The sequence below is a fragment of the Acanthaster planci genome, linkage group LG02 (genome assembly GCF_054643075.1).
Source record: "Acanthaster planci isolate LZ-2023a linkage group LG02, COTS_SCS, whole genome shotgun sequence".
Classification (NCBI taxonomy): domain Eukaryota; kingdom Metazoa; phylum Echinodermata; class Asteroidea; order Valvatida; family Acanthasteridae; genus Acanthaster; species Acanthaster planci.
The window spans coordinates 30,845,467-30,869,366 of NC_141778.1; the positions used below are offsets into that span (position 1 = coordinate 30,845,467).

A 23,900-nucleotide genomic window follows, 5' to 3' on the forward strand; every position below is an offset into this window, starting at 1 on the left:
GTCGAATAGCACATAAACCGTTATGAGACGGCGTCTACAAAATTGATCACTCAGCAGATTGGCCGACTACCAAACCACCATCTGAAGATTTTATGTCAGTGCCAAAAATCTTGCCCGTGATTATGGTATGCGTAATATTTATGGTTAGGCCTATCGCTTTACAGGCCTTTTTGCTTCGCAGAGTAGGAAGAGCTTATAACGTCGGGAAATTGACGTGTTACAGTCATACTATCATGTCAACTAAGCAGGGTAGCTAGGATTTTACTAGTGGGGGGCACAAAGGGGGCACCAGCTTCTTATGGGGAGGGCATCAGCTTTCAATGATGTGGTTTTGGGGGCAAGTTTTTGATAGCCTTGTTTAATATCCATTCAGCCAGTTTTTTTTGGGGGGGGCACCCCGAATTTGTGCCCCCCAGGCCCCCCATGGCTACGCCACTGCAACTAAGGTGAAAGCAGTTTTTTGTGCCATTCTGTTAAATATTACAGTTAATTAATTTTTTTTTCTTGAAGGAAATTCAATTCCACTCAAGCTGTCAAAACCTTCTGCTGCGAGTGAAGAAAATATACAGATGACACGGGACCTGACTGAAGGCCATTACCATGGAAACTGAAGCATGATTTCTTTTCCTTCACCCGTGGCGTTGCACGCTGTAGCTGTGTTGCTTTGCTGATAAATTGCTTCACATTGTTTTGCCAGTCTTTGATAAAAATTGTATCAAGGCTCTGTCCGCTATGTTTGTCTATCATGCTCTTTACACGAGTCGATGGGGACGTACGGTACAGCGACAAAGGGCGCAGAATAGTGTGACAATTAATGTTTACACATGCCAAAAAGAAAATTGTAATACAGCTCCTACCCTCGGGGAGTTTTCGTACACATTACCACCGCTCACTGAACCCAAACCGGCGTGACATTTTCAACATATGTTTAAAGCGGGACATCTCGTACAGTGTGCAGGCGACAAGCCCAGACGACTCACTCGCATAACAAGCGAAGTGAGCTACACATATTTGAATTTTATTCGGGTTGGGGCACACTCGTCCACTTTAGTTACCGAGAGAAATTTGTCCAAATGGACTCTTCGACACGCCAAGTCCCCGCCCACAACGGATATGTCTGTTCACAATGTATCTGCTCGGAAAGTCACGGAAACAGGTGGTTAATGAATCGATTTCAGTGCATACTTAATTAATATAGGTCTCAAAGAAACCATATTAATGTCACTTATGTTGGGCACGACAGTGAAAATGGCAAGGTTTTTCTCACGCCATCTCAATGTGCATGACATCAAATGGCGGATCGAGAAATGCTTCTCAGTTCACGGAGCTGACCTCTTTCCCAGGGTCCAGGCCATTATATGGATATCCTCGATCCCGGGTTTCCATTGATTAACCCAGTTACTCCTCCACTGTTATGGGGGGAACCGACGGTTGATTGAACATGAAGAGATGACAGGGGACAGACATTTCAAACTGTAACTAGATATTGATTGTTACCCGCCGGGCTTCATGAGGTTGCCATGGCTTCTTGTGGAGTTTATCTGATTGCACACTCACCGGCAAACTCAGAGTAGTTCTACTGCAGGATCAAGAAGAAAGGAGGATGTGTCATTTTGTACAACATGACACGGATTACTGTAGACCCGCAGGGCACTATGAAGAGCACATACCAGTATTAAAGGATCTATTATAAGGTAACCATTTACTTCTTGTCCATCGACTGCACTGAGTTGACCTGCAACCTGGCAATTTCCCTGCGTTCAAATGTCAATACCCTCCTGCCCCCCGCACTGTCCTCTTTTGAATTTCCTAAGGCCCGACTTCAGTCAGTATCTCGAGTGAGCACAGCGGGCCTTTCTCGACTGGACACGGAGTATCACACAGGCTCTGGCCCCGTTCAGTTAGACATAGTCTTAGCCTCATTGTCAGTCAGTCCTCAAGACTTGCATGCCCTCTTTCTATTTTTTCCCCAACATCTTCGCCGAGAATCGTTTAAACATGAACGACTCAGAGTCCCCCTAAGGTGACTTGAAGCACTAGGGAACCTTTTTGAGACGCGAAAGGGAAGGATAACCAACGCACCGCGGAATATCATTTGATGATCAGATGCATTCGCTGGAACTTCTGCGTTCAGCGCACGGAAAGAACCTGTGGGGAGTATGGTAACTAGAACTCAAACGACAGTTTATCAAGAGCAGATTTTTCTCCAACAGCAATGTCAAGTCTGTCTTACTGTATGGATCAGAATACTGGCGTGTCATAAAAGAGCGAACCCAAGTGCTTGCAGATCCCCTTCGCCAACATCAAAGGTCTTCAACACTCACTCTTTTATCAGACCAGCTAAAGTCAGGACTGGAACGATCTCCCTCCGCACATTATTGGCACATGTGACAGCAAAATATTCAGTAATGAATTTAGGTCCTAAAGCACTCATCAATAGCTTGTTCGCCCCTTCCAAGCTGAGTGATGTTCTTGCAGGAGCTTGTCGGTTAAATACCAATCAAGATCATGATCAAGACATGGAAAAGATAGATGTTTTTTCACAACAGCTGCCTCAGCTCAGAAAGATATGACGCATCTTCTGACCTGAGAAACTCTGAAATGCACTTTAAGATATAGTTCGGCTATAGTTAAGACGTTTGAGTTGAGAAGACCAACTCGTAGGCTAAAGTGTGGTGACAGAGATCTGGCGCTGGCGACTCATGCGGCTTATAGGTAGGGGTGGACCAGCATTGTCTGTCCAAAGTAGCCTGGAGACAGAGACCACGCGGAAGGAAGAGACAAGGAAGACCGAGAACAACATGGAGAAGAACTGTGGAGGCTGAACCAAGCGAACTGCACCTCACATGGAAAGAGGCACTACAGGCTACCAGAGACAGAGACAGATGCAGGCAGATTGTCCTGGCCTCAGAGGAACCAAGAGGCATAAGTAAGTAAGTGCCAGTGGAGCACATTTTCTCCTTTGTGGGAGCCAAAATATGTTATTAGTACAACAGCTTCATCTTGGCCGACATGTGAACGAAAGAGAATTACTGGGGATCGATCTTTCGACAGTTCACTGACGATTAACAAACGCGTTCTTCGATGGCCAGGGCAATAAGGCCGTGATTGCAATCGACTTGGCCCACCGATGAACGGATGTAATCCACGGGTCGGGCTATTTATAGAATTAATACACGATGTTTTGGGGCAGACAATCGCTGCATGGCTCTAAACAATCAGGGGAGGGAAGCCTCCGGGGTCGCGCTCGATTATGAACGGGCAAATATTGAACTAATTGCGGGAAAGAGTCGCTCGCCAGTCGGACGCAGGGAGCGAGGAAACCTGATGAACAGAGGCCTCAAGTGTCCCTAAATATGATGGCACAAAGGTGAAAATTTCTAATAACGAGCCTGTCTTTCATACCAATATTTAAGTATGTCTAAACAGCTTAGTGGATGCGTCTAGCTGGAGGTGTCGCCAATTGTCCCAAACTACACTGAAATTTAAGAAAATGAGAAAAAACACAGGCATTTGCGCGGGACTCTCGGACAAATCATAATGGCAAGCAACAGCTGTGCTTTCAAGTTTTCTGTTTTTGAAAAATCAGCACTTAGGTGTTGAATTTAACGAAGGGTCTGCGGCAGGTTTATATTTGAGAGCGCCTGTTTGCTTTCAGGACCTATTGGTAAATACATGGACCTATTTCACAACAAAACATATGGCCCAGAGGATGTCGTGTGAACTTGTACCCATTCCGTGCTTGCAAAATGTGCCCCAGATGCCGGGGATACGTGTACAGCCATTTAATATACGACGGTACCTATATAAGGAGTATGCGATTATTTTGAAGGATATGAATTAATAAACAAGTTCAAAAACAGATTTCCGCAGTCTTTATATAGCTGGGGCAAATCCAGGAATTTTCCAGGGTGACGGGTCAGGCCGGAGAATTTTTTTTTAAATTAATGCCTTATGTTTGTGAACAAGCGGAAACAATGATAGAAATATTACATGACATAGGCCTACGTTGTTTACAGTGGTATTCGTGCACTTGCATTTGTATGCTTCTAGTTATTATATTTTCTCGTTTTTTAAAACCTTTTTTATCTCAGAGCAGGGGGAAGGGTTTCGACCTCCCCTCAATTCTGGATCCACACCTGTACAGGGTACACGTAAATAGTTACAGTTCTGATTTCTTACCAAAAAAGCCCATTGTTGGCTAGTCAGCAGTTTTTAACCCAAAGGAAACTTGGTGATTGTGCCTAACCAAGAACAGTCACTATCACCTCGTCACAGATACATGGCCGGCCCAAACAGAACGAGCCTGCTCATGCGCAAGAGGGCGACTTGCAGTTTGGTATTATCGTCCTTATTTTATTCAGTTTTCGAAAAACGTACACATGGTTTTGAATGCCTAACATAACGTATTGTACGTAAGTAGGGTCGGTCGCTCTGTCAGGTCGTCGGTCGGTCATTTAGTCAGTTGGACTCAAAATAGGTGTGGCTAGCGACAAGCACGATATCTGACACGCCACACGCCCTGTTCGTCCTCCTAACGGTCGGAAAAAATGGATGATCCCTATCACGGACGCCTGCCTGTGAATGGTCTCTTAAAATTTAACAGGTCAGACACGTAAAGGACACCTCTTTTTTCCCCTCTGTTTTGTACTTTTTGAGACACTGATCTATTATTGCTTCAGAGTAGAGAACTGCTTTGCTTTATTAGTACTCGATGGCCTTTCATGGATGGATGGTACTTTCAGGCCCGTTCCAATGCATCTATCACATTGCTTGCTCGCCAATGGCGTTATTGGTCGAGGAATGCCTTCAACTATAAAGGTGAAAGGCTTGACGCAAAAAAACCCAGGCGCTAACTACTAAAATGTAAAACAACATGCAGGTACATATATGCAACGTTCCTTTATCGTTTTGCCCACTCTCCGCAGTGACTTTACCGGAAAGAATGCGTCCATTAGTTAACACTGCCCCGGGGACGAAGGACCGAAGATTCCAAATACGAGCATTAAAGCACTGAGAAACGGCCTTGGGGACGAGGCTGATGCTAGGACTCGTATGGGCAAACTGGGCCATTGTTAATATACCGCGTGTTGTTTTACGTGTCCCGCAGGAACATTTTATTGAGATGCATAACAGCCGGGACTTTGATAATACAGTGTCACACACACCAACCAAACATGACGCTATTTGCTCAGGGATCGCAGAAATTGGATCACCTGCTACACGCGCGTCGAACATTAAAAATAATGCAAGACATCCCAGGAGAGTTATATGTTAGGGCAAAATGGGCAGGGTAGTAAAAGAAAATCCATACCTTTTAGGTCCAGAGATATAAGTTTAGTAGATTTCATCGGTGAAAACTGTATAGCTTTGATTTCGCCTATTAATCTGACAATACTTTGAAATTATTTTCAACTTGGAAAACTGTCATGAACGAGGCATCTGCTTACATCATTGGCATGATGTCTATATATCGCCTTGATGCACAAATACTCGGCACGCTCAATTGCTTTTTAAGTCAGGCCGATTCTGGCAAAGAAAGCCCTGGGGTACCTATGTAAGTGGTTCTGATGGTCCTGATCAAGAAATACGGACCACAAAGACTTTGGAACAGAACTGTTTTTCAGTAAATTTAAGAGGATACTGATCGTTTTCGGCTTTAACTTGAGAGCTCGTTGGGCCTGCATGATTTTCTTTACAGGACTGAAAAAAGTCTTTTGCTCCATGTTTATTAATTTCCAGCCACGCCATTCAAGGACCTCCAGTTTCTTTTCAGTCCGCACTCAGCTTAAAGTGTAGCTACTATGAATTTTTCTTTGACACAACTTTCGTTGCAACTTTGTACTCCTCTTCCGTGTATGAAAACCATGAAACATCCTTATTTAGGTCAGATGCATATCTACGCTTTTCTCGACAACTGAGGGCGCTGCTGCTGTGATGTCATACAGGGGAGACATAGTTCAGTACAGAGGTTTTCTAGTTAAATTATGAACCCTTCAGTTACTCACTGAAAACAATTCTGAGAAAAGGTGGCTTGCCTGCTGGCGTACTGATATATACGTACACAACAATGAATCACTGGAGAAGGTAAATTTAGGCCAGCAAAATCTTTGAAACTGGAGGAGTTTTTATAACTTTACTGTTGTCTTCCCGGGATGACATCAAAGTTTTGCTGTTGCATATGGAAACTCATTAGCATAAAACAAAACAAACAAACAAAAACAGCAAGAATACATTTTAAAATAGAGGAACAAAATTTGAAACTAAGGTTAACTGAGACACGAAGGTGCATTTTTGAGGTCTGTATTTAAAAATTATCAACTGCTGCTTCCCCTTAAAATCCTTCAGTCGATAATACGAAGTCCGCACACAAATCCAGGGCCCGTGGTGATATGTGTGTAGTAGAACGATCCAGCGACATGGCTGTGGAACAGAAATGATTTTTAAGCGAGGCAGGATTGGATGTAAGCACTCTGGGAACGGGTGCGTTGGAGCCTCTGCACGAGTCACGTCACGATCACGGCCCGGTAACAGGCAGTGCAGGGAGGCGGGGGGGGTCGCTGGAGAGCTCACACGCGATCTATAGACACATTTCCGATGAAAATTCCACATTTTTGAGATTCGTACTGAACGCATGTAAACATACTATGGAATGTTAACATGTACATATTTTCTCAAAGCATTAAAAAAATAACAACCCGGATTCAATATTTAGACTGGCTGTGGCATATTTACTGCACATTCGAGCCTGCAGCGCAGATGTCGCCATTTTTACACGTCCAGTTTATTTTGGGTCATTGCAAGTATCGGTCATACATGCTTTCGTGTATGTATGACTGCATGATGTTAGCACTGACGAAGAATTTTAAGAAAGCTTCCTTGTCACGAAACACGACTGCACCTTTCACTGCACCTTTTTTATAAAACAGTATTTAGCTTGAAACTCATTTGCTCTTCAAAAATTACACGCACGGCCACAAATATTATTCACGAGAGTACCCACGATGCTAACGCACATTCAAGCAGGTTATTGCTCTGCACCATTTTTGTATACAATAACAAAGTATGGAAAACTGTACCAAGAGAAAAGTACAATAATGCATGTATGGTTCTTTCGTCGCTTTAAGATTAGGGGTAATGATGACTGAATAATAATTAACGTATAGGTATTGCTACCCTTAGTGACACTTAGGGCACCCATGTGATCTGTCTCCAGCATTATCAAGACCGCATCTGGCGGCCTGATTTAATAAAGAAAACCTCCCGTGGAATCTCAACAGCAAAGTCGTATCTTTGCATCACCGGCAAATGAAACTCAATAAACGCGGCCCAGTTTTTTTCCCTCTTCTTCATTTTCTTGATATAATGGCTCGGACCCCAACGAGCTATAACGTCGTCTCTCAAAAACCGTCTGATCCAGCTGACGATGATGTATGGACGCCGCAGTGCGAGTATTAACCTCGTCAGGGAACTTGACATACTTCGGTCGTTATTAATCTTGGCGCGAATCTTTAATTCTTGTCTTTCTGGTGATAAATAATGAAAATCTCGGTCGACACTTCCTTCACTAAGTCGTCTACTCCGGGCACATTACCGCAAAATACACATGTCGGTTCGGTTGTGATTTATTCCACCCATGTGCCCATTACTTAATATCTTCAATTAACGGCTCAGAATGATTTGGGGAAAAATGATGATTTTTGGCACCACCCGTCTCTGCGTCTTGTGACCAATAACTATCTAATTAAGTTTTGTATCTCAAGCAGTTAAAAAATTCCTGATTTCCTGCCAGCAACCCTCGCACCAGTCGCAGGTCCTGGTTATGTAGTACGTCTAATAGTTGCTCAGGCATTTGTTTGCTCGTTTTTTCTTTCTTTTTTTTTTCCTTTTTTTAGTTTTAGTCACGAAGGTTCGACCGTACAGAGGTTCTGCATGGCAGCCATCTTTCTGGTAACTGCTTTTGTCGCGGAGGGATACAAAAGGTTTGCTCATGTCTGCCATGCAGAACCTCTATAGACCGATTGTGCCCGCTAAATCACGTGACCTATAGTGGGTATCAACCCCATAGCAACGTGTGTTTTGAGTGTTGTTTACAAACAATACAGCCAAGTTATGGTACCCAGCACATCAGTAGTCTGAGTACGGTACCTTTAATTTTGGTAAATGATACTTATGAAACACTTTGCTTTTGGTGGACGCTGTGTTTGTTGATATCCAATACTCACTATAGGTCACGTGACTTAGCAGGCGCAATCAGTCTATTGTCGTTCCTATGATTGCCCACATGATGAATGCACGGACTGGTGCACCTGGGGTAAAAATCGACCGTCGCCTGCATGGACAGCCCCGCTGCATCTCCGAGATAATGAATTGTATTTCGTTTAGAGATCCAATTTAACTAGTTTAACACCTGTCCTATTAATCACACTCTGGAGCCGGTTCTATTCAATAATGGCGAACCAATTATTCAGTGAGGTAAGGGAATTCTTCAGCATGGCGTCGGGGTAATGTTAATGGCAGAAAAGGCGGGAAAGAAAAGCCTCTCGATAAATTCATTTGACAGTCCTTTTACCAGACAAAAAACACATACAGCTTTCAACCGATGGTCTGTATTTGTATAAAATTGGGCTTGAGAAACTTCGACAACTGCAATTTCTTTTCATTCATCGCGAGACGTGCGAGAGAATATCGGCAGCGTATGTTACGGTATTATACAAAAAAAATCTCAAACTGGTTTGTTAGTACAACACCTTTTTTTTTTCTCTTTCTAGCTCTCTCTGGATTTGTCATTCTCTACATCAAACTTATAATTATTACATCTCCCTTTCATCGAGTACATCGTGGCAACTACAGTTAACTCCGGGGACGCATGTCATATGAGATGTGATCCGTCCCCATTGCCTTGGGAAACCGACTGATCCTTTGGAATGAAAATATCTATCATTCAGTCACCGCTTTGCACACGTATACCTCGATACTACGCCCTTCTCTGTGGGATCTAGGACAGTATCAGTGCGTTACATTCTATCGGCAGTGGCTTTGTGTATGCAGGTGCTTCTTGAGGATCAAAGTCAGCATAACATTGGCCACAGCACCCCACAGATTTGCTGAAGGGAATTTGTGAAGTTGATTTTGGCGTGCAAAAATAGGCCTAAAAGAGAGATCTACAGAGAGTTTTGACGCACTGAAGTTCCAAGACGTGGTTTTTCGTGTTTTTTTTTTCGGAGCAATTTTGTACGACAAGAGGAGACCGAACGCTCTCGATTCGGCCTCCACAAGCAGGCCTGCGCCGAGGGGGTGAGTGATTGACCACGGCACCTTGGGGATACGCGAAGCAGGTGGACTTGTCATGTTCGCGCCGCCTCTTCGTAGATGGGCAAGATCACCTTTGACAAGTGAAACGACCTTACGGTCGTTTACTTTTCAGAGCGCCTGATATGTCTCTGAAATTATGAGTACATAGTAAAGTCGTCTTAGCCTGCTTGCCATTGACTTCAGCGTTAAGGCCTACACGGCGAACGGAGAAAACATGTGTTAATATTCTTTATTTCGATCACCTTACATTAATGTTAAAGTGATGCGTTTGATGTGCCATGTGTACTGCTCTTTTGGCTCTTCGAGAAATTGTAACCCTCATCCGTTTAAACAGCGCCCTCTACGTTCAATCTCAACTGGCACACCCAATGGGAATTTGTTCAGTCAACGTCATTTTGACGTCCGCACTGCATGATGGGATTGGATGACAAACAAGCAATGCATTTTATGCACAGATCACTGAACAAAACTGAAACCGAAAACATCGTAAGTGTCCAACTAATACCTTAGGAAAGTCAGCATTTTTGTTACAGTGTTATATTGAAGATTTAGAAAGCAAAGCTATTGACAATAATAAAAGCACAGTATTGGAACCCCTTCCAAGGACATCAGTTTCGGGCTTGGACTATGACCGTGAATGCCAGTGCGACAGAATCGGCCAAACAGAATCGGGATTTTAAACTCAGTAATCCCACACTGACCAATCATGTCCATTTTTTTCAGCCCAGGAGAACGGTACCCTTTCGATAATTTTTCTAAACCAACTATTTCGTTCGCACTTTGAATGCATCTGTCACTTGGTTAGCGAGTATACCAAAAAAATTCCGAAGAAACCAAATTATCATTGACTGGTTCACTTCCCCTCGTAACGAGATGCATAAATCCATGACTTGTTTGGCATCCATGCTGAGATAATGCCAAAAGCATTTATGCGTGAGAGTAATGAATCCATATCATACATCTACACATTTCCCGCTCTCTGTTTAACCACACCCATCATCCACGCATGCTCAGTTACGACGTCTACAAAGAACCTTTAACATGTTTAGATAAGTACATGTATTTCCATGATCCATCCTACTCTTCTCCATTACCGACGCTATTGTAGCACTTGCGTTTTCATGGTAAATGCCACGTCTTGCTTGTATATAGCTTTCACCTTCCTCATTTGTTTTTCTTCATCTAAAAACAACTCTCTAGCCGTCTTATTTCCTTCGTCATCACGGTGCACGTCAAGTCGTATTCACGGCTGTTAATTTCTAGTTTGTTTTTCCTTCATTTGCCACGCCAATTAACCCCGCAATATTTCGCTCTTCTCCCTTTTTTAATACCAGTGAAACGTGCATGAAAACAGCGTCCATGCAATATAAACACCACAAGAGTGTCACTCTCCAACTCGTCAAGGAAAACCAGGACTGGGAAGGTAATGACGCCAGGCGGTAGACACAGGTGTGGGCGTTGGAACACGACAGTCAAGGAGAAACAATTCTTTAATTGCAATAGCGTGCACGCAGGGGACTAATTGCCCAGAGATGCATTATTAATTACTGCGACTGATTGCAGTTTGTTTAGTTCTTGTGATGGAGGGCTAGTTTGAATCTCTTTGAAGTCAGCCGCGGGGTTAAACATTAAACCCTAACCGAGACATTAGGGCGGCCATCAGTCGGGAAAATGCTAATAACCCCTTCTCGTCCAGTGCTTCATCATTCCATCGGGCCATCAGACCAAAAAAGGCCTACACTGCTCTTTGATTGCGGCTGCTGTTGGTTTTCCTAAGCCTGCCCGTGATGTGTAGATGGAGAGGACCCATTCTGCACACAGACGCTGTCTCCCAAGTAATTACACTAATTAGCTGTTGGAGAATAGTACATGAACCCGGCTTAGATATGGTAGGACGGGGCTGGAGTGTGATTTTTGTTGGCAAGCTTTGCGTTGATGACACAGGCGCTGAACGTTTCCCCTCGCACAATTTTTTTTCTGATCCATGAGCAGCCAAAATGCTCAGTCTCTGCCATTCCTCAGTTTTGTTACTGACGACTCAGCGGAAGTCACATTCTGGAGCAGCAGTGTCAATGAAAATCACCTCCATCTTGATGACAACAGTGGTCACTATTTTAATACCCTGTCTTACCGTGGACACCAATAGTGCTTGAATACCCAAAGGGGTTCCGACGGGAGAAATCCTTAATTTTAACATTAAAAAAACGATAATACAAGGCAGAACCTGTCCCTGGGACAGTTGAACTTGACAAATACAGCAAGACAAAATTTAAGACATGATCAGCTGAGGATGCTTTGCAAACCGATACTTAGCCAATTTGACAAAGTGCCACAGAAGCACACTATACGTATCGGTTCCTTTTAGACGTCCTTTAAAGATGCAGTCTCAACACAGTTGTCCTACCAGCCAAAATCAGTCAAGTGACATGTCATATGTCTATGTACTGTACAGGGGAAGTCATAGGAATTGTTGACTGTTGTTGACTGTTACAGCAAACGGAAGGTTAATGAGGATACAAACACCCGATAGCTGTTCGTTTTGGTTCTATACAGTTAGTGAGCCAGTCGCAACGTCAGGGCAGCAGTATTACAGTTCAATGCTGCTGCGATGGATTTTTTTGTGGAAAACTTCCTTGTTCGACGAAGCCAAAATACCGTCCTATGGTCATTTGGTGCGCTGCATGGCCCCAGGGTGGTACTACACCGTGAAACCCAAGAACGTTTGGCGCGTTTATAAACTAAACACATTAAACATTTAAGCACGCGGTGCGTTAATAGATGCGAACGTGTTTAACACATAACGTTGTTCATTGTCGGAACATTAAGCGCCTGTTTATAGCGGCTTAAAACGTGAATTCCGTTATTTTCTGCCAATACTCTTTACTGCCGATGAAATTCAAATTTCAGGATGTAAGTGGTTAATTCAAGCTGATATAACGTTCAATATATGGATGCAGAGGGGATAATCACTTGATTATCAGACCAAAAATAGACATCGTGTTTAGACAATACGTTCAGTTGTACTGAAATTTTCGCCATCCTTTTGCTAATTTCTAATCAACGGGGGCATTTCAGATGAAATTATTTTGCAGGTTGATTGCCGCTATTACCATCTTTATTCCAGTAATGATTTCTGATAAAAATCACACAAATTTTTCTGGAGTCATTACCAAAGTATGACCCTACCTTTAAGACACAACAAGGCTTACGCGCTGTATCTATACGCACGTGTATATTAGCACTTCTATCTTTTTCGGCGTCCCCCGCACGTCTCCTGGCTGTCGTTAATTGCAAATGAAGAGAAATCAGACTGGTCAGAGTTGCATTCATTCGTTTCTTACACAGGTTTGTGCATATACCGGTAACGTGCACGGATGGATGATAATTTGCTGAAATAAAATAAGGTCGGTCACAATATTTTAACCATTTTTGTTCCTGTGTTAAGTTGTAGCAGTTGGCTTGCCACTCTTCACGTCACTGCGTGTGACTTGAACGCGTGTGTCATCGTTACCAAATAATATGCAGTTGATAAACACTGCACCCTTTATAAACCAGTGTTGTAACGAATCACTGAATTTGGTGGCTCGAGTCGAGTCATTTTAACACTGTGACTCGAGTCGAGTCATTAGGTTACACAGTCGAGTCGAGTCACTTTGTGTAGGCGAGTCGAGTCAGATACCGAGCTCAAGTCAATTTGAGTCACAAATTTCTGAACAAAATAGGCCTAAAATAAAAACACAACTACATGTAAGTCTTTTTGGTATTTTTGTTTGCATTTACACAAACTGAACATAAATTCGGATGACAGGTATCTATCCAACTTAAATTTAGCTTTTAACTTTTCGAGCTTATAAGCTTGTACTCGAGTCGAGTCTCCACATGAGAGATTCGAGTTAAGTCGAGTTGAGTCGCAGAGACTCGAGTCGAGTCATTTAACCGTCGGGACTCGAGTCGCCAAAAATTGTGACTCGAGTGTTTAAAAAGTGTTACATCCCGTACACATGTTAAGGTGTCTAAGTAATAAACACACAAACGGATTTTTAATCACAAAGTGTTTAAAAACTGAACATATGCTAAACACATCCATGCATTTAATCATAAACATACGTTGCGTTCAATAAATAAAAGTCTGCATATAATGTTCAGCATATAAACATGTCGTATATGTTTATTAAAAGCGTGTCAAAATGTTACAGATTTACGTTTAATTTGCGTTGAGAAGTTAACCGCTCGGGTTTTACAGTGTATACTTTCTTTGAGCCTCCTTAAAGGAGCCTTATGTACAGGAACGATATCACCGTCAGCTTTTACTGAGCCCTCAAAAAGCCGGGTTATTTTGACCCATCCTATAGCCGGATGGGGTGGATTCCGCCCCAACCCGAACTCGACTTTACTGTGCTCGATTTTCATTGAACTTGGCATGCACATTAAAAAACACTCCTCTTTACAACTCTGAAGTTTGAAATCAATCAAACATATCGTTCTGTTGTCACTGGCATCGTGAACTTCAAGGCTACACACATACTATCGCCTGCATGCACTGAGCACCACAGTGGAAAACGTATCCATTTTTGGAAAATGGACGCTGCGCAAGAACGGTAGGCGCAAAGAGTTACCGGTACTCTCAAAACCCCTAACTGCTCAGCATCTGAAAAAAAAATACACTATATACGGAGATATCAGACAAAATGTCAACGGGGGACGATTCCGCCCTCTCCTCTTTTAGGGTTAAGTTCAAACCGGTATATACGAAGCAGGACATTACCGACCTTTGGTAATAAGGTATAACCTATTAAAGTTTCATAAGCAGTGGGGGGATTGCGGCTTTTGTAGGAAATTGAAACTGTTTGTACATGTATTTAGCCGTGCATGACACGAAAGCACTCGTTTTTATTAGTTTTTAACGTCCATTTATGCGTACACTGCACCGTTGATAGTTTTTGGAATTACAACGCGGTCGTAATTAACGTCGGTTCAAATCCAAATGTGCTTCTATAAATCATTGGGAGAACATTGCTGCCGACATTACCCACAAGAGAGCAGAAGAGGACATGTCGCCGCCTCCCCCGAGAGCATCGTCTACCGAGACTGCTCAACCGAGACTGGATGAAAGGGCCTCATGAGCTATGACTTCATACCAAGGTGGAACGTGAAGATTTGGCTGCGTGGTGCCTCCTTCAATGCGTACCACCCTTTGTTGCACTATCGTACACATCCATGTAAAATTCAAGGGTGAAAGTACTTTATTTGTGGTTAATTTAAACGCCACGGTATCAATAATTTTCTGTGCCGCTGTACTACTGTTGAGGTCTGAGGCAAAAAATAACTCGATAGCTAACAGAGTGGAAAGCAATTCGGCTGAGGAACGTTTTGCCCTACCAGCACGTGGATACGTCGAGACAAAATAATAAGTGAGAGAAATTTGTAGGAAATTCATTTCAGGCGAATTTGTTACGAATGAAAATGTTAAGGCCCCCCCGTACAAACAGTATAATGGTCTCTATATTTGTGTCTTATGTTCATCTGGCATTCTAAATTACGAGGCAGTAGCACGGTTTCGCCTGCCACCTCCTGTTCAGGGGTCCAGGAGAAATTGAAGCGTTCCTCCGGAAACTCTAAGGCGATAATAGCCTGAGTGGGATGGAGGTATATGAGCAACTGAATAATTGAATGTGATGTGGCGGCCTTTGCTGCTGAGTGGTCGTCAAGACCTCCCATCGATGCTCAATGATTCGCAGCAGCGTGGATCCTTGATCGCTAATGAAACACCTCCCGCATCAGCTGGCCCCAAAGACCTTGCTCTAGTATGGCAGTGTTGCTTTCCAAGTGATATTCAGAGCATCTTGTCTGAAGTGGAATCCGACTTCAGGCGGGAATTTACTGTGACGGACATTTTGTGCTCTTCCGAGGCCAATTTTCCGGACAATTGAAATGCCAGTCAACTCATTTGAGCATCTGAAACTGCATCAGGTTCAAAAGGTATATACTTTGTCTGCAGAGGCTGCGGTATTATTACGATGCATCCCCAATTGTACAGTCGAACCTGGATCTCGGGTCGGTTTCGTTGGGGAAAAAACCCTGAATTGCATTCATTATTTCTCATTAAAAAGGGCCGAATAAGATTTGAGCAATTTTCACCCGTCACTTGGTCATAAAATCGGTCATTTATTAGAAAGGCCATCAAAATATAAAAATCGCGTTGACGAAAAGCTGCGACTTTGAAGCATGGAGCCAAGAAACAGAAGTCGTGTTTTCTTTCAACAATCTGAACAAGTTCGGGGAGATATATTTCAAGAGCAATCGTCCCACGGAGAGACCGCGTTGAGTATGCATTTGAAAGCTTTCTTTTCAATTTTCAGTTTCATAAAATGCTTACAGAAAGTCAAGTTCGCTTCTTGCCACTGTCCTGAGAGATGTATTACGACTATAAATCACGGGGCAGGGAGAGTTATGGGCAATTTACCGTCCTGTGACTCTACAGGTTAGTAACCGCACGATAAAGATGAATCACCACTCGCTGTGTCGCATCGAGTCGAGCAGCTACTCATTTTCTTCACCGAATACAGCTCAGGGTATGCGTAGCACATTGCATAGGGGCTTAATTCGAGCTCAGAGAGCGAGCAGCGTTTTGTATCTTTGAGCAGGGCATTCTTCCCGTCACAATACTTGAAAAAATAAAAATACAAAATACGTGAATCTACTTTTAAGGGTAATTATTATTATTTATAATTATTATCCTCAACACCGTCTAAGGCACTGTGGCTTGCAAGCCTGAAGAAACCTGTAGAGAGGAGACAATGAGACGCAGTTACAGTTTTAGAGATGGGAAGAAAACCCCAGGTGAATATCCTGGGTAAAACCGACGAAATCAGGTACCGGTAGGGACTGAAAACCCAAACAACATGAGGACCGAGCCGGGAATTGAACCCAGACCGCAGAGGTGAAACCCAGCTAACACATTACGTTGCCACAACGTTATGAAACGTTGTGTAAAGGTTGTCATTTGGTCATGTGCCATGATGACATTACAACAACGTTACCACAACCTTTGAGTGTTCAGTCAATGGTTGTATAAATGTTGTATTCTGGTTATTTTCACTACGTCCTTTGAAAGTTGCCATATAACGTTGCGTTGACGTTGTGCGATGGTCGTTTCTCGAAGTTGAAAATAAGTCATAATTTAACTCGTGTAGACGTTTTATGTAGGTTTCTGAATAACGTTGCTATTTAGTTGTCGCTATTACGTTGCCATAAGGTTTTAAGTTCGTTTTTTGAAAACGTTGTCGTGAGGTTGTCATTACGACGTCTTGATATCGTCTCATGTAGGTTATTCCATGACGTTGCTATTGAGTTGCCAAAAGCACGTTGTCATAACGTTGTAATGTGGTATTTTGAAGTGTTGCTGTAATGTTTTAATCTTGACGTTGTGATGACGTTCAAATGGTTTCATAACGTTGTCGAAATGTTACCTGTTTTTACGTTACTATGACGTAGTGCCTAGGTATTTCCAGAACGTTGTCGTTATGTTGGATTTTGGCGTTGTGATTACGTTGTAGGAAGGTATTTTCATAATGATGCTTTTAAGTGTTAAAGATAGGTTGTCATTACGTTGTGGGTTGGTATCTTCTCAGTTTGTGACCCTCTGAAAGGGTGTTATAGATAATGGGATGTGCTATCCCAGTAATTAAACAAAGTTGTCATAACGTAGCCATATCGGTAGATATATATAGTTTTCTCATATAGACATAATGTAGGCCTACTTTCCAAAATGCATATTACTTATTGAATCAGGTTGTTTTCATTTCATTGCAAAGTTTTTTTGAAAATAAATGAAATGCTGTATGATTGGGATGTAATGAAAAGGAACGCCTTGATATAAGTCTCACCCAACAAAGTATTTTCTGTCTCTCGGTGTGTTGGTCTATCTCAGTCAGGCCCATCGTGGCTAATATTTAGGCATAAGTTGACCCGGCCATATGGAGCAGATTACCAAAAGTGGAGCAACCCAGGGACAATTGAATGCAATCCAGCGGGTGGCACTATTGGTTGTGGTTTGGAGTGGACCGTTGTAATTTAAGCACTACATATTGAAACAGATTTTTTTCAAACAGTATTTATACTAAATCAAGACTTTTGCGTAGTTTCAAACTATCTTCTCTCAGTTGTATAATTATTGGTACATGTGGATGTAAAAGGGGTATACGTACAAACCAATCTTTGAAAGTGGAGCATCCGGGAGACTGGAGAAAGTCAGTTAGTGGTGACCTTGATGGTGGTTTTGACCGTTGGAATTTAAGCGGTACCCATTCCATCTACAGCCACCAAGTCAACCGACCAAACCTACCGCGCTTCGCCAAATCTAGCTTCTCTCTTCAGGTAAGACATAGTAACCTTTATTTTTGATTTTGATAAGTACGTAGATTGGGTGATACCGATGATAATATACATATACTCAGTTTATAAGTTGATTATTATTTTGTAACGGTACCCTGACTATACGGGAAAACGTCAGCTTGCATTTTTGTTGTCAGTTTTTTATCGATAGTGTCGGAAGTTTTGGTAGTCACAGTGTGTCATAACACTATGAACTTTCAACACCATGAAAATGCAGTTTTACTATTAAATCACCGTGAAATTTTTGTCAAGGCAATGTAAGCCCGTTTTCACGGTGGAAAGTTGATCAGCTTGGGAGCGGATTAGCTCACAGCAGTTTCACGGACTTTTCACGTAAACATCTTCGTAGCTTATGGTCCTATTGTTATTCATAACGGTACACCAGTCCAGTTTCCCACCGTGGAAAACAGCAGTTTAACTGCCAAAGCGTAATAAAAGATTAGTGTGATAGACAGCCAGGAATTAACGTAGCAGTTACCAACAAAAGGAGCGATTGAATACCCCTGTTTAGGTCTGGGCCTCTGGGAACCAGCGGAAACCTTGCATGAAGCAATATTGCGTGCGTGTTTTCGAAACCGTGATTAGCGGAATGCGAAGGGAACTTGTGAAAACCACAAAACTTCCTTTCCACATGTTGTGAATGTAAAGCAGGTGTTTTGTGAACACAGGATCCTGTCTTTCCTAGAAAAGACAGGATTTATTTTTCCTTTTTTGAGCTGTGAGAAGAGATGGATACACGTACGATGGCTCAAATTTGCCGGATGCAGCTGAACAGTTGATAAGCACATTTTGCTTATGTAGAACCATGGAGGAAGGACACAAGTTTTTTTTCCCCAGCTCTAAACTGTGACACGATTCATAAAATTCCACGAAACTTGGTGTTAGATGTCACAACACCCCCCCTTGACCACATACCAGAAGACATATGAATATTTCTAACTTTTGTGGGCAAAAGGCACATTGAGTGGTGAAGTTGTGAAGTTACCACATCGAATTATGGAATTGCCAAAAGACTGTGAAACTGTATACAAAGTGGTGGAATAACAAGCAGCAGTGATGGCTTTTTACTAGTCCATAAGCAGAATTTTCACTAATCCGCGTCTTCCCCCAAATTTCAACACTCTTTTTGGCACTAGTGTTTTCTGCTCCAACATCATGCATAACAGTGTGCACTCGGTGCTGACTGTTGTTTAATTGTCGATAAGTAATCATAAATGGTCATGGGAATTATGAATTTCCAGAATATTCATGAGTATAACTCTACTCAAGCAAATTAAATATAAATCACAGATATGCCACAAAATTGAAATAAATGTTTCTGTGAGGTGACATAATTTGTGGGGAGTCGTTTTGCTGAAGTCCCTACAATGTTCTCATTCAGATACAGGACATGATGTAGTGTATGAACAACCAGGCCGGGATTACATGTACATTGCAAGGATGCGAACATTGTGATTGGGGTGTTCAGTGTACATTTACACCTGTCACCACCACAGTAAGAAGACAGATAATGGTACTTTTTATGAGACAATGGGTCCTTAAAGAATTTAAAGGATTAGCCCCACCGCAAAGTTAATGAGGAAAGCCCCCTAGATGGGCTCACTGCATTTTCATGGTGTTTTCACGTGACCTCAAGGTGTCGGCAAGGGGTCATATCCGGGATTATTTTCACGATGTTTTCACCACGTGAACTGCTATGAAGTTGCAGTGAAAAAACAATTTCACAGTGAAACTGCAAATTAACTGATAATTCATGGTGCTGAAATTCATAGTGTAAGTGGTCTCCCAACTCTTTGAATATTATCTTGAGTGAAGGTCTTTCACACTTGATTTATCGCTTGTATGTGTGATATATACTTTGACTTCGTATTGCATTTGATCGAAGAAAGGTTATTATATGTGTAGTATTTTTGATCACTTTGTATTTATAGATTAGTTTTTTGGCTGAGAATTTTTGGGCAACAATTAATGACCATAAGGTAGGACAGCCAGGAGCCTTGGTAGCATTGCTATTGTTTGAGTCCTTTCTCCATGGTACGACTTGATCTTTCAATGTGGCTAGTATGTCAGTTCCTGCTTCTTTAGAGGCAAGTTCTAGGCTTATGAGTTATTATAATGGTTAAAATGATTGGTTTTGAGGCTGAACCAACTTTGTCCTTTTGATCAGAGAATTTACACGCGAGCATGAAGCAGATATTCACATGGGAGACGGTGGTACGTGAGGCGTAATATTATAACTGCTACAATCTATTAACGTTCGTATTTCACAGAAATATTTGGTAAAAGAGACGCAAATTCAGTGTTTAGATGGTTTATTGAGTATAGTCTGTGCATATAAGGTATATTTTCTGGCCAATTTTTTCAAGCGAATTTGTTTCTTTATTCAGTATGCAACAGCTAGTTCCCGTATAAGTGACAGCCACCGTTTATTCCTACATTTAGAGATTATCAAGAGTGTGATGGTTTGTTTGTTTGTTACATCCATGAAGCGAATCCCACAAGGGACTCCGGTGAGGAAGGCCATGGTGATTGGGAAGGATTCATCTGCAGTCTTTCTGGCAATACTGCATTACTTTTGAAGGTGCTTGTACATTAATAAAAGTTAATTTGTTTAAAAGCCTCCCGATTTTGTTAATTGTGAGAAGGAAAATACGCTTAATCAATCAGTGTTAACATTCATTAAAATAAATATAAAAGCTAATGTTGATATTGATTAGATTTATCAGTTTGCTAATACCAGAAAGTATTAGCATTATCAATCTGTACCTTTTTGGTTCACACCAAAACAGTGTAATATCTAGTGTGGATTTAGTTATTTATTTATTTTTGCAGTGGAACGGTTCTGCAAAGTTAACTCACAACTCGCCAGTGCCCCAATCTTTGTTTAGACCCCCCCAAAACAGGATAAACTATTGCATGCAGCTTCAACCTTGAGAAGAGGCCTTTTTCTAAATAATACTGTTAATGCTTAAATACAATCCAAGAGCAGGGCAGTTTGACCCCTTTCCCAGTATCCATGACTGATAAATTTTTATCAGTGTTGGCGTATTAAAGAGCATGTGGATAGTACGGAGAGGTTAAGTTGGGTCACTCTCCTTGAATGAACCGTTGCATTTCTAACCCATATTTGACCTGTTCTCAACAGGTGTATCGTGTAGAGGGCAGTTTCGATTCGATTCGTTGTAACAGTTGTGCTATGACTACCTTGTCCATAAATCTTGGATAAGGAAAAACAAGGGGCCAGTAGCTACACATAGTGTCTTTAATAAGTTTTAGTGCATTAGCAATTACTGCATTACGTTTCAATTGATTTAAAATAGACGATTCGCAGATGCACAGCAATTTTTTAAATTATTGTCACAGATAGACTCTGTTCATGTTTTCTGTACAATCTACAGGCCTGATGTATCACATTTATGCGATGGTGATGGTTTTTTTTAATCAAGGAACCATTGAGGTTTCTGGCCCAAAAAGAATGTCTCAACAAGGGTTCGTAAAGGGATTCCACAGACCCCAGATGAAGAAAAGTGAGCAGCTACGAGATACGGGTGTTCAGTTATACTGGTAAATGCCCCTTTTGCAAAATTATAATTCAATCCAAAGTAAAGAGGAATTGTGTTTTATCCTGATCAAACAATTACACAGTGAAATGGGGGCAATTAGGTATGCAGCCATTCTCTTTCACTAAATTTATACGGGTGAGTGAAGTGTGCTCGAATCCAAGCATAAGTAAAGTTGAACACGCAATGAATTGAGCATTCAGTTTACATTTCATGTACATTTTGTCTGATGTACATTTTTATGATGCCATTTGCAACACTGTGTAATGTGTTGCAAATTATTTTACAGATTCATATGAAAAGGCACTCCATAATGCAAAATCGCAGAAGATACGTCAACTGTCGAATCGGTGGACAGCGATGATGAGCCCCGTCGACGAAAGCGACATACTAGATATCAGTCGTTTTCCTCGTCAGAGGTGGGGAGTGACAGCAAAGATTGTAAGTAAAATTCCTGAACACATCAACCTTGTTTGAGAGCAATGACTGTCTTATGAAGTCAACACGTCACGCACGCTGCGTATATTGGAAAATTGTCTTTTATGCCTAATGTTGATCGCCTTTGTAATATTTTCAGATATTGCACCATTGCAGAAGCAACCAACCCCGAAGCCCCTACCAAATCCCCCAGATGTAGACATCGATTTGCTCAACCAAGGTAGAGCCTTTAATTTTCCTCCCTATTACATGTATTGTTTCTTTTGCTATAACCTGTGGTCTATGTTCAAGTGCAGTTGCTAAATTTTAGTGTCCCGATACGTATTACGAGCCAATCGCTCAGAGTTAAGCGAAGTTTATCAAAATATATAAAAAGTCACTCACATTTCTTCACTACCTTTGTCACCTTTTTAAATATACATGGATGCAGTGACTATGTCCCACGACACAACTCCAGCCTCCTCGGTCCCCTCGACTTCTTTAAATGCTTCGTGCCGCGGCACAGAAGGTATGTGTCAGTATATTCTACTGTAATTACGGAACAGTGTTTTGGCGTGAAATATTGAATGGAGTATAAAATAGCAGCTTGTTCAGATATTTACTCATCCTACTGAAGTTATGAATCTGCAAACCTGAATATATACTTGTGAGAATTTATCGGAAAGGGTTGAAATGACATGCAAAAATACTAATAGACATTATGCTGACCGTTTCATGAACAATTGATCAAAAACAGTTGTCAGTGTTATCTATCAATGTCTGTTGTATGCAAGAGAAGATATTTATTGTGATTTTTCTCTCTTCTTTTGTCCAGAATCCTGTCCGAGATGACGCGGACAATGAATGAATGACAGCACTGCATCCTCTGTTGGAAAACTATACTGTCCGTAGTTTTTCTCACATAATTGATATCCTCAGCCTTTGTAAAATAAGTTATTTTGGCACTTTAACACACAGGTCCACACATGAATCTAGTTCACTTTGTACGTATCACAAAAAAGAAAACAATCAGGCCTTTGCTGAATGCTTTTCCGTTATTTTCTGTGCGTATTTTGCCCCCAGTTCATAACTTTCACAAAAGATTGCAAACCAAATATTTTCGGGGAACCTGAAAAATTCCACCAAAATATCACGATCACAAATAACATCACATCACTAAAATTTAGTTACCCAGTTTCATTTTGTAATGGTATCGACTGTCAAAGTTTAGATCCATCAAGATCATGGAGTACATACTTTGTAATAAAAGTAGAAAAAAAAAGTTATTCTGATTCAGTTGTTTCGTTGTCATTCGTCGACAGGTATGTTTAATGTGGTAGGACTGATGTAAAAATGTGCATAAGTGCAGCCGTTAAGCATCAAATAAGTGGTGCCCTCAAAGTTGCAGGAATGTTGTCAACGATGGTTGCGGTACAGTGTCTAAATGGTTGCAGTACAAGTTGCAGTAACGTTCCCCAAATGTTTCAGTACCGTACCAAATTAGTTGCTAAAACGTCCCTCCAATGTTGTAGTATTGTACTCACGACGTTGCAGTAACGTCACTGGAATGTTACATTAAAGTTGCATAGACGTGCCCAAAGGGTTGCAAATAGGTTTCAATATCGTGCTCATCAAGTTGTAATCACGTCCCAAAGAGGTTGCATACGCGTATCTACAACTACATTTAGCTACTACGTTCCAAATGTGTTGCAATGCAGTGTCATATACGTTACATTTAGGAAGCTGCATAGTTGTATTGACGTACCCACAAGTTGCACAAACGTCCTCGCCAACGTTGCAGTAATGTGGCAGTTAAGTCGTGGTCGGGTTCCTACAGGGTTGTAAAGACGTATCTGTTACGTGCCCATTAAGTTGCCAAAACGTTGTGCCTTGGTAAAAATCAGGTCGTAAATATGTTGCTATTACGTGCCCAAATGTTGTAAAAAGGTGATATTTCGGTTGTCTTTAGTTTGCAGCATTGTTGTAGACACGTCAAAACATTACGTTGTATTGACGTTGTAAAAACGTCTTCATAACGTTGTGTGATAACGTTGTGTCAACGAAACTGGGAGTCGACATTTTTACGTCGCTACAACGTCACTTTTGTAACGTTGCGGAAACGAAAACGTGACCTTGTGGCAACGTCGTCACAACGTCAAATTGTTAGCTGGGAAGGCGAAGAGAGAACCACTACGCCAACCTGACTAATAACGA

The 23,900-nt window shown here is 41.8% G+C and overlaps 1 protein-coding gene and 1 long non-coding RNA gene across 6 annotated transcripts in view; one reads left to right on the plus strand and one right to left on the minus strand.

Annotated features, from left to right (window-relative positions):
* Nucleotides 1-23,900, minus strand: part of LOC110976980 (thyrotropin-releasing hormone receptor-like) — a 191,224-nt gene that overhangs the window by 128,557 nt on the left and 38,767 nt on the right. The window contains exon 4 of one of the 5 annotated variants that reach the window (XR_015424597.1): nt 1,485-1,579. The exons of the other annotated variants lie outside the window; for them this stretch is intronic. The gene's annotated coding sequence lies outside the window, so the exon portion shown is untranslated. Of the gene's footprint in view, nt 1-1,484; nt 1,580-23,900 lie in introns of those variants that run through there. 5 annotated transcript variants of the gene reach the window in all.
* Nucleotides 19,834-22,711, plus strand: LOC147800141 (uncharacterized). Its single transcript, XR_015424533.1, has 6 exons — nt 19,834-20,290; nt 21,156-21,273; nt 21,559-21,710; nt 21,847-21,927; nt 22,138-22,215; nt 22,522-22,711. It is a non-coding gene; the product is annotated as an uncharacterized LOC147800141 (long non-coding RNA).